The sequence below is a fragment of the Pleurodeles waltl genome, chromosome 4_2 (assembly GCF_031143425.1).
Source record: "Pleurodeles waltl isolate 20211129_DDA chromosome 4_2, aPleWal1.hap1.20221129, whole genome shotgun sequence".
Classification (NCBI taxonomy): Eukaryota; Metazoa; Chordata; class Amphibia; order Caudata; family Salamandridae; genus Pleurodeles; species Pleurodeles waltl.
Genome location: NC_090443.1, coordinates 860643408 through 860655620, shown reverse-complemented (window position 1 = coordinate 860655620; position 12213 = coordinate 860643408).

The window sequence follows — 12213 nt, the reverse complement described above, 5'->3', positions numbered from 1 at the left end:
CAGGGTCCGTACACCAACAACCATGTAAACAATTTTTTAGCACAAAGCGCTACACTCATGTAAAGTTCGACAACTTCCCTACTCTCACACTGCGGAGCACGCACACTCCTTCTACAACTTCCTTTGGAGTATGCAAACTCCATAAAAACCCTCACAACCCTCACAATTCACCTGCAATTTGCATTAGCTGTGCAAGCACAACCTACTTCATTCACACTATCACTAGAACGCCGAAAACATCCTCAAACAGTCATTAGCAGGATCCAGGATCTGGGACTTAACGGAACATTTTCTCTCCAATTAACATGATTGAAAAATAAAATCCAAATCTCAGTAATAATGAATTCTGCTACCACCTCTGGGACCTTCAATCCTGCTACTATCTCTGTTATGAGCTTTTCAGGAGATAAACCATTACCTCCCTAGTCTCTGTTAAATTATTATTCTATACCGAACGTCTATGGTAAGCTCTTAAGGAGACGAACCATCAGTCTCTTACCATTACCGTTAACACCTGTCACTCTGTACCAGACATCTATGGCAAGTTCTTATAGAGACTAACCATTATCTCTGCTACTATCTCTGTTAGCGCGTCTGCCCTTCATAAGTAAACTTACAAGGGGACGTGAATAGGTCAATTAACCTTTTGACTCGCAATTAAGATGTTCTTACCGCAACTCCAGTACATAATCAATGATCAATACACAAATAATCAATAATCATTAGTAATCAATAATCAACGGAGTTAGTAATTGTTACCCACCATGGCCTTTCAGTCATGAATAACCACACCTTTTTAGTAAAAGTTAGAATATTTATTTCCCTATATTAACAATGCTAAGGTCATGCAGATTAATCTCAAAATCAAATAAAACACATACAGAAACAATACTGGCTGTCCAAAGCGGTGGAAGAAACGTAATGTAATCAAAGCTTGAACTACAACATATTGAAGTAATTTTATACATTAAGTTTAGCAGAGAAATTAATCAAGCAATAATCCCTGTTAGCATGATTTCATTAGTGAAGATCCTTAAATAACACCAGATTAGCATCAGCATGTTGGGCTTCATGCAAAACAATTTAATAATACAAATTTGGAAAAAAACATAACTATGGCTCTATCAAAACAGTGCAGTTGGTACCTAGAATGAAAAAGCAAATGCATATCAATCAACAGTCTAGTACATTATACCTATCCTCAGTGTGGATCAGCAAGCAGAGTCAGTCTTCGTCCTCAGGACATCAGTCGATAAGCAAGGCATCAGGATTCAGCATCAAAGTTCAGAAAACGCAAAGTCTCTAAGCATTAAAGTTAAGCACGCCTTTTGTCATGACACATAAGAAAGTATTAACCTTTTGGTCAGGAAGACAATGGGCAAATGGGCAACGGCAAAATGCAAGGGCAGAATGTCTGGCTAAAATGCTGCTTTCTTGACGTTAAGTCAAAACTGCTAAAATTACTTCCCAATTCCCTATTGGTCAGTTAATCGCATGTTCACACTTTGTCCAGTAAAACTAAAACTCCAAATATATGAATTCTACTATTATTCCGTTCACATGTCGTTGATTGGTTTGTCTTGCAATGTCCTCATCATCCGGCTTGTCAGTTAATAACATTGTTGCAACTTCTACTCTAATTTCATATTATTAAATCATTGATTTGTACATTTCGTTAGCATTGGTGGCCATTCTTCGTGCTCACATTTTCAAATGCTTGCATTATTTGTCCACGTTATTTTATTTTCTACACAAACTTATTATTCAGAATACATCAACACTCATTAATAATTTTTATTTAAACACCTGTGCTAGCAGGTGGTAGTCAGTTTCCCTAACCATTCAGTTAACTGATGAACTGTCAAACCTTGTAATTAAATGTTGTTACTGCTTTCACCGGGCACCTGCTGCAACATTAAGATCGGGGTCTCTGATGTCACCATGGTTGGATTGGAACCTATATTGAATCTCCCCTGATTATTTGGAGGAGTCCTAAATAAACTCAAATCAATCAACGGACCTGTTCCATTAAATGACGGTCTCATGGGAGTCATCATTCTGACGTTTTCAGTGAAGCTCTCCCTTTCTACACTCGGATTCAGCATTTTCTGCTCACTGCACTTATTATTTCATTGGGTATGTTGATCTGTGGCATAGGCCTTTGAATCGCAGAAGTAGTTGGAACACTATGGCTAACCTCTATCTGGCTCTGTGTAGATTCAATTGGTATCGGAGCTGTAAGGTCTACACTTGAACCTTTCTCATGTGCTGCATGTGGTGGGGGACGGTTTCTCAATAACTGCAAAATAAAATCGTTATCATCTCAATTTTCATTGTAAGTTAAAGTCTTTCTAGACTCTCTGGATTTCTGCTCTCTGTCATCTGAAGGACAGGAATCCCTCTTCGTAGTACCTTTTCCAGCCTCGTCCCCATTCTCTCGGGTAATTGCAGGAAACAACTTAGGGCCAGATGTAGCAAACGATTGCGACTCGCAAACGGGCCGATTCGCAATTTGCGACAGTGCAAAATAGGAAATGGGATGCAAAAAGCCCATTTCCGACTCGCAAAAAGCGATGGGACCCGTTTGCGAGTCGCATCCGGTGCGACCCCATTTTGCGACCCGCAAATTGCAAGTCGCAATTTGCGAGTCGCAAACCTTATGCAATTGCAACTCGCAAATTGCGACTAGTCGCAAAAAGCCCAGTTTGCATGTCCCATTTACCACTAACTCAGAGCAGGTGGTAACCATTACCAAAGTATAAAAGGGGACCCAGAAGGCATCTGGGTTACTCAAGATGGCGGAGATATACCTGATAGCAGTGAGGAGGAGAGTCTACGCAGCCCAGCAGAGGAGGAGGAGGGGCCACAGACAGGAGAAGATATATAGAACCAGGCAGACTCTTTTTCAGCAAACTGAAGCGGAGATCTATGACAGCCATTCTAGAATCAATAGATTTACTGAAACCACAGCTAGAACACAAGACTCTGCGTGGCTGCGCCATCCCTACGCATGTGCAAGTACTATGCGCACTGCACCTCTTGGCCTCAGGGAGCTATCAGGGGGTCATTGCCGTGGCAGGTGGGGTATCCCAAAGTGCAGTGTCAAGGTTCCTCAGGGCATTCCTAGATGCCTTAGTCACGCACATGTCTCACTTCATATACTTACCAAGGAATGAGGCAGAAATTAACAGCACCAAGCTGGACTTTTACCGCATTGCCCACTTTCCTCATGTCATAGGGTGTGTAGATGGGACACACATTCAAATATGCCCCCCTGCTAATCTGGAACACATTTTCCGCAACAGGAAGTGTACCCACTCACTCAACATACAGGTTGTTTGTGATGCCCATTATGTCATCACGGACATCGTAGCTAAGTTTCCTGGCAGTACTCATGACTCATACATTTTTAGGCATAGTGGGATACATCAACGCCTGGAACGTGGGGAATTTGGAGACGGTTACCTCCTAGGTAGAGCCACAGACACTTGCAGACATACACACAGGTCACTGTGCACGACAATCTGGACTTCCTAACCGTGTACTTTTGTGCCCAACAGGTGACAGTGCATATGCTCTCAGGCCTTGGATCATGACTCAGTTTTTAACACCCAGAACTGAATCAGAGAGGCAATACAACAGTGCGCATAAGAGGACCAGGAACCTGATCGAGCGCACCTTCGGACTGCTGAAGGCAAGATTCAGATGCCTCCACCGCAGTGGAGGCGCCCTCCAATACACCCCCATTACCGCTTTCAAAATTGTGGTCGCATGCGCCATCCTCCACAACATAGCCACCCGACGTGGGCTACCTCTCACCCCTGCAGACCCAGATCCTGATGATGAAGAGCAAGAACAACCACATCGCCATCATGGGGATAGGAGTCTAGCTAATCAAGGCAGACTGAGACGGGACCACATTGCAACGCAATATTTTGGACGGTACGTGTCAACTCCCACCATACTCACCTATTAACCATTTGTTAAGTGGAACAAAAATAACTGTTTTATTAATGTCATGAAGAAACTATATACAAGTTGAAATTGTCCATGGGCAGGAAAATGCCAACCAGTCATGTGGCACATAAACGCCATGTGCCACATTAATCTGTCCTGGCTGTTATCTATGATCTCCTGCCCCTCCTGCCAGCCTGGCTGGTCCCTGCTGCGTCCATGGTGCTGTGCCTACCACTCCTCAGCACCCTACTGTGAGTGGCAGAGACACTGCTCACTGTTGAGCCCTCCTCCCAGGTGTATTTGTTAACTTCCTGGCTGTGATGTCATCATCATGTGCCAGGAAGTGTTTCCAGAGTGTTCTGGTATGCTTTCTGGAGTGTTCTGCTGCATCTGCAAGCAATTTTGAAGGTATTCGCAATTTGCGACACCCACTCGCTAATTGCGAGTTCGTTTTTGCACACTTGCAAACAGCGACCTCGCAAACTGCGGACTCGCACACAGCGTTGCGTGTCCGGCTGCGAGTCGCAAAATCGGATCGCTTTTTTTTCTGGCATTCCAATTTGCGACTCGCATTTTGCGAGTCGCATCAACTCGCAAAATGCTAGTCGCAATTTTTATTTTTGCTACATCTGGCCCTTAATTCCTTGTTAAGTCTCAGTCCTCCAACATTTCTGCTTCCCATGTCGCCTCAGCTACAGTTTTCTCAGCTTTCCTCATTCTCCTCTCAAACTTCAATTGCTGTTGCTGCCTAGCCACTATATAGCTAAAGCTTCAAATTGTGCAGGTCTTGGAGGAGGTTTCAAATCATACAGCACTCAACTCAATTTCTTTAAAATCTTCAAATAAATGTACCATGGGCAGGGAATGCTAAGCTCCTGTCTCTCTCTGTTTCTTTGCACCATTGTTTCAGCCAAAGACATGGCTCAGCACCTTGTTCTTCGAATACGATATAGGCAGGTGTACCTTCTGGTGGTGTAATTTCTCCTATTCTAGTTGGAATAAACTTATCTCCCCTTAGGGCACTCTTTAAAGCTTTGAAAATTTTCATTTTCTGTAATTTACGCTACTTTCAATCTAATCAGTAAGTGAATTTCAATCCCAAAATCCTTTTTGCCTACCTTCTCAACCAATTATGCTTCACGGTTGTCCACCAATCCGTTCGCAACCCTTCTCACTAACCAACCTATCCCTACGCTGCTCCAATGACGTCACACCCACATGTCCAGCGACTGACAAGGACTTTCGGCTTTCACTCCTAAACTCAGATCTGCGCAAAACCAAATGCAAATATCGCGATCACTAAATAAAATCAATACACAAACTTGTCTGTTTACTACAGGTAGGTAACACAATTGCTTCAGAAACCTTACTGATTTTTCGCTGTGGCATTTTGCTCTAACAGATACTCCTTCTATCCCAGTTTCCCTGACTCGCAAGCAAAATTCAACCAGCAAATTTTAGTCTCAACTGACCATTGGATCCTCCTGGTGCACATAGGACTCACCAAATCTCAGTCGAAAAAACTATAATTCGCTTTAACACGCACTCCTGAGTTTGTCAACCATGCCTGATTGACCTGTTAAACAGACAAATGACATCATAAACCAAGGGGCATATTTATACTCTGTTTGCGCCGGAATTGCGTCGTTTTTTTTTACGCAATTCCGACGCAAAACTAACTCCATATTTATACTTTGGCGTTAGACGCGCCTAGCGCCAAAGTCCATGGAGTTTGCGTCATTTTTTAGCGTGGACACCTACTTTGCGTTAATGATATGCAAGGTAGGCGTTCCCGTCTAGAAAAGTGACTCTGAGGCATGTGCGCCGTATTTACACTCCCGGGCAAAATTCACGCCCGGGAGTGGGCGGGTCAAAAAAAATGACGTCCAGCCTCTTTTGCGCCGTTTTTTAGCGCCTGGACAAGGCAGGCGTTAAGGGACCTGTGGGCTCGGAAGGAGCCCAGAGGTGCCCTCCCATGCCCCCAGGGACCCCCCCTGTCACCCTTGCCCATCCCAGGAGGACACCTAAGGATGGAGGGACCCATCCCAGGGACATTAAGGTAAGTTCAGGTAAGTATTTTTTTTTAAAAAAAATTGTGTCATAGGGGGGCCTGATTTGTGCCCCCCTACATGCCACTATGCCCAATGACCATGCCCAGGGGACAGAAGTCCCCTGGGCATGGCCATTGGGCAAGGGGGCATGACTCCTGTCTTTGCTAAGACAGGAGTCATTTTAATGGGGGTTGGGAGTCGAAATAAATGGCGCAAATCGGGTTGAGGCGATGATTTTCCCCTACGCCGGCGCTGCCTGGTGTACGTCATTTTTTTCCACGCACACCAGGCAGCGCCGCCGGCTAACGCTGGCTAACGTCATTGAATAAATACGGCGCCCGCATGGCGCTTCAGAATGGCGTTAGCCGGCGCAAATTTTTTTGACGCAAAACTGCATTAGCGCAATTTTGCGTCAAAAAGTATAAATATGGCCCCAAGTGTCTCATACACCTTTACAATACTCCGAAGTCTTTGACCACGCAGGGTCTGTATACCAACAACCACGTTGCAGTTTTTGAGCACAAAGCACCACACATGTGAAGTTCGACAACTTCCCTGCTCTCACACTTTGGTGTATGCAAACGCCTTAAACAACTTCATTTGGAGTACCCAAACTCATTACACAACCTCAGACGCAGATTCCCTATCCACTCACAAACATCACAATTCACCTGCAATTTGCTTAAGCTGTGCAAGAGCAAAATCTGTTTTATTCACATTGTCACTAGAATGCTGAGAACATCTTCAAACAAGCATTGGCAAACTCCAAGGTTTTCGGAAAGTTACAGTAGGTTCTTAGGAAGACATCTTCTTTTCACTTTGTATCATCAAATCTGAAAATGTTAACCTTTACCTCTGAGAGTTACCGACACCTCTTATGACAAAGCACCATCCAATTTTCCTACCAACTCTGTGAATTATACTGATCTCTTAAGGACACTACCCATCAAACTCTTCTAGCAAGATCTAAGGAGGGAAAGGACCTCATGATGGCCTCTTAAGGAGACAAACCATCCTACTCTTTTACCATTTTTAAGTAGAAAAGGACCCTATGGTGGCCTCTTAAGGAGACTAACCATCCAAATATGCTACCATTTCCTGTTAGCGTGTCAGTTCTTATTTGGTCTTTTAGAGTTTTATTTATAAGGGGACACGTTAGAGGTTCGACTAACCTTTTGACTATGCTTAGAGTGATTCCACCATAAGTCATAAATTCACTGAAATTACAACACCTTAATCAATAAACATAATCAAATACTGTTGGAATCAATAATCTTTACACACCATGGCCCATTTGGCCATGAATAATCACACCTTTTAGTAAAATTTGAAATGTTTATTTCCCTGGATTAACAATACTAATATCACATAAATTAGTCTCAATACCAAAACATAAACATACACTAATAACAACGGTTGACCAAATCTTCGAAATAATCTAAATTTAACTAGAACATTCACTGTTAAACATTCAAGAATCACAGTACAAATTAAGAACAGAAACTACTGTGCGATAGAAATAATATACATCTAGATTCAGCATATGAACAACATCAATTCTTTGTTAATTGCAATTTGTTAACATTTCCTGGGTCTCCCTAACTAACCTTCTGATTAGAGTAGCTTTTTTGGACTTCATGCAAAACAAATGAGTCAAGGTCAATTTGGAAAACATCTAACTATAGCTCTATCAAAATAGCGGTTGGTACCTAGAAACAAAGACCAAAACTCTACAACCAAGACAGTAACAGTTTGTTATACCTCTCTCAGATAGATCAGAAAGCTGCGATTTTCTTTTCAGTTGGACATCCATCTGGTCAGCTTCAGCAATAGGCAATGAAAGGAAATGGCTCAGTCACAGGGGACCCTAAGCAATCTGGACCATTTAAGAAGTAATCTCTAAGGTTCAGCATCTACCATTAACAATTAAGCAGTGAAGGCAAAGTTATAAATAAAGTCATCAGGAACTGTTCAGCTTCTCCAACAGAACCTCTTAGGGGAAAATCAGAATAGAAAAAGCGCTGCTTCTCCTCTGTGCAGTCAGGCTAAGTTAGAATCACCTAAAGAAAAAGTAAGTTTACAGTTAGTCCAATAGAAATTAAACCCCAAATCTAAGATATATCTAAGCTGTCTCACACGTCAATGATTGCCTCCTCTTCTCTTGTTCCCATCATCAGACTAGTCAGGTAACTTTCTTGTAGCAATCCGTACTCCCGTCAATGCATCCATTGTTGATTCCTGAGAAGATCGCTGTCAGGTAACTTTCTTGTAGCAATCCGTACTCCCGTCAATGCATCCATTGTTGATTCCTGAGAACATCGCTGTCTCACGCATCAAACTTTACAAAGTTGCAATTTCTAGTACATGACATTCTAGCAAGCAGTTCTCATGAGAAAGTTAAGGACATCTGCTAAACGTTTGGTCAACACAGTGTGAACAATAAATCACTATTTCTCCGGACATACATTCCCACGATTTTTATTCAGACATTGCAGCTTAATATGAGGTTGTGCAGACTAAGCCCAAACCTCGCTAACTTGAGGCCTCTAATGTATAAAGCAAATACATAACATGAAATCATTAATGTAAAACACTACTACAATTTCTTCTAAGCATGCACTTCAACTAATTATTAATATGCATTCACTAAAAGCATTACACATTATGACGGCCACTCAAGTGGGAACATTTTCCAAATCGCACATATTTTCTTTATTAGCCTAATTCTATGCAAATTCTTATCCCATAGTAAATAAAAATCATTAGTAAGTGTTCACAGAAGGATAGAAGCCTGGGTCTGCTTTTCCAGAATTTGAACTCCAAACCTCAAGCAATATCCATTTGTCAATGGCAAACGATCAGGCCACTAAGTTATTCTACTACTAGAAATGTTATGTGGTGGTTGACTAGTTGAGATGAGGGAGGACTGAGGGTCAGTTTACTGTAGAGCAAACACAAGTGGACTAAACTAAACTAAATGAAACATTATGGCAGTGGTTGGTTGAACTGTAAGTCCTTTTTGGTTTGGAGCAAAGATATCCATCAGTTTTTGAAATGTCATAAAGTAAATTTTGAATCTAAAGGCAGATCATGGCACTCCTAGATGTTGCAGTTTGTGATTTATGAACTCATTGGGGACAAGTAGGGAAAATGTGAGGACACTCGAACCCCAAGTAGTGTGTTAGGGCTTATCACTAGAAATGAGAAGTGCAAATCCCCTGTCAAAATACCAAAAATTAGGAAGCAAGATTTGTGGTGGTATAGACCACTGGGAAATGTAGTCTGTTACTTAAGGAACACCGTTGGCTTTTTAAGTTGTCTTTGTATAAATGTGCTGAATGCTGAAACTGAATGGAATGTCTTTCAATATAACCACTGGAAAAAACTACTTGTTCCCTTGGGGTTCTTAACCCAAAAGAGTCAGTCAGTCATAGAACCTAAAGCAGTGTGGGATACTACCATTCTGCAAGGAATCAGGAAGCATAATATCCTAGGAATCGATCCTGTGTGAGAAAGCTTTAGATTGAGAGTCAATGTCCATCATTTCTACAAGTGATATTGCACTAGGCAGTGTAGCACTGTGTAACTTACAGATGTAGCATTAGTTCAAGTCTTCTTATATAATTAGATCCACATCATTCACAAGCTTAAATGTAAGGCTTCAAGGACTTTTGAAAAAGTGATACAAGTGATACAAGAAGGACAACGTGGTTGATAATTGTTGCAGAACACACTAATGAAGCTATATACATGAACAACACAATACAACACATGTGAGAAAGAGCTATATTTCAAATTGTTTGTACCACCTCATCAAGACTGCGGAGGAGTGGTGTAGAAAACTGTGCTTCTTTGCGTATGCCCACCTCCTCACTTTTTGTCCCCTGTTAGAGTGACTAGATGCTGTTTATTGACAGTGCACTGAGGCCTGCTAATCAGACCTCAGTGCCAGTGGTCTTTCCTTGAAACAAAGTATGTCAGATTGTTTCACAACTGGCACAGGACTTTAACACCCCTGTAAGTCCCTAGTAAATGATTCTCAAGGTACCTAGGACATACATACTAAAGATGGTTCCTAATGGCTACAGCATATCTTATGCCAGCCTAAGGGACCCACAAACAAATTGCATACAGCCTGCCAACACAGACTGTGTGTCAGGGTGCAAACCCTGTGTGAAAACACAACATGGCTTACCCACTATGTGCCATGCCAAAGTCACTTCATACATTATATGCAAATCACCCCTACAGCAGGGTGCATTATAATACATGTGAGGACATATCTGCATGAGCAGATGTGCCCCTGAGATGTCTAGCTCCATTCCTAGATATTGCAAGTGACCGGGCAGCCATCTTAAAGCATGTATTAGACACTGGTCAGCACGAGTGACCGAGCTACATGACGGCTGAACGGAACACCTAGGGAATCATTGTGAGTTTGGCGAAGAGGAGTACTCTGTCACAAATGTGACAGATATCCCGTCCGCCGTATTGTAAGTTCCATTATATCCTATGGAACTTTCAATATGGCAGACAGGATATCCGTCACATTTGTGACAGAGTAATCCCCTTCGCCAACCTCGTAATGAGGTCCTTAAACTTAATAAACCCACCATGATGCCAGTGTTAGATTTATTAAAACATGTTCCCAGAGGGTAGCTTAGATGTACCCCCTGAAATTTACTACTCCTCCAGTGTGCTGGCTGACTTGCACTGACCAGCCTGCCACCACAGACCTGTTTCTGACCCCCTGGAGGTGACAGCCTCTGCTCTCAGAGGTCAGAAACAATGCGTGCCCTCGCAGGAGTTGTTATGACCTCTACCAACAGGATGGCTCCCTACCACCTTTGATGTGCGACCCCAGCTTCTCCCAGACCTGGGAGGCAACCCCCCTTCCCGGAGATCCATCTGGCACCAGGACAGGCGGAAAATCAGATAGTCAGGAGGTGTGCTGCACTTGCAGGCTGGACACACCCCTAGAAGGGAGCACCCTGAAGTGAACATGAAATGGAGATTTCCTCCATCTTGTGCGTGGTGGAATTAGGAATTCTGGGACAGGATGATGTCCACTCCCCACAGGAAGTGGTCATTTAGGGGGTGTAGTGACTCCAAGGGTAAGTAGCCAATTGACTACTATCCCTCACCCCCCTTAATAGCCCTAAATTGAGTATTTATGGGACCCTCCTATCAGCAGTAAAACAGATTAAGACAAGACTTTGACTACTGGGAACGTAGGAAGGAAGAAGACGGACTGATGAGACGAGAACTGAAAACCCACACCAAAGATTGGCATAAAACCCTGCCGGGCTGCTTGTACTTCGACAATTACTGGGCCAACTTTACCAAATGCTGGACAACCTCCCTGAAATCCTTGAAGGACTGCCAGTGACTCAACAACAGGGAAAGATCTCCCTTGGAGTGAAGGAGCTACTCCGTTGCATCTGCAGGCACCACAAGCACCTGTCCGGCTCACCATGTTGCTGACTATTTTGACCACCAAGGGAGCAAGCTGCCAGAAAAAGGTTACCAAGACTGTAGAAGGTCAACCCCATCAGTCCAGCAAGTTTTAAGACGCTGACCCCTCCAGGAGCCCCCCAGCAACACTAACTTGGGTACTGGAACAGTTGCAGCAACCAAGACTTATTATGCTGAGGAAAACCAACCTGCACATCGAGGGACTTCAGCGACAGTGAGTCCCACATCAAGAGTGGCCCAGCTGTCCTGTTCTGACCTAAAACCGTGAGGGTCTACAGCAGCGTGACCTCGCACCTCAAACCCCCACTACACATAAGCCCTGCAGCTGGAGTTCAACTGGAGAGATGGTGTCCCTGTGTGTCCAAGACCCTGAAGACCTTAGCCCCCTTTGGGTTCAGTTGGACTGGTCACCCAGTCCCCACTTGCAGCTTCTTTCCCCTAGGATCATTCCCCAATAAATTGAATGGGACACCTGACACAGTAAGGCACCTCTGCACCTGGACCCTCCACTGCCCCTTGAAGTAATCCCTTGGTGCTGCCTCAGACCTTGCCCCATACTCTGCTTAACTCTTAATGACTAGTCCTGTAAGAAATTGCTAAGTGCTCGAATCTAGCATGTTTCTTTTCCCATAGGATAACATTACTGCGTTTAAGTCAATACAAGTGTATTTTATTGTGACTTAAAAATGTATAACTCAAAAAGTACTTAGCCGATTACAATGATCTTGGG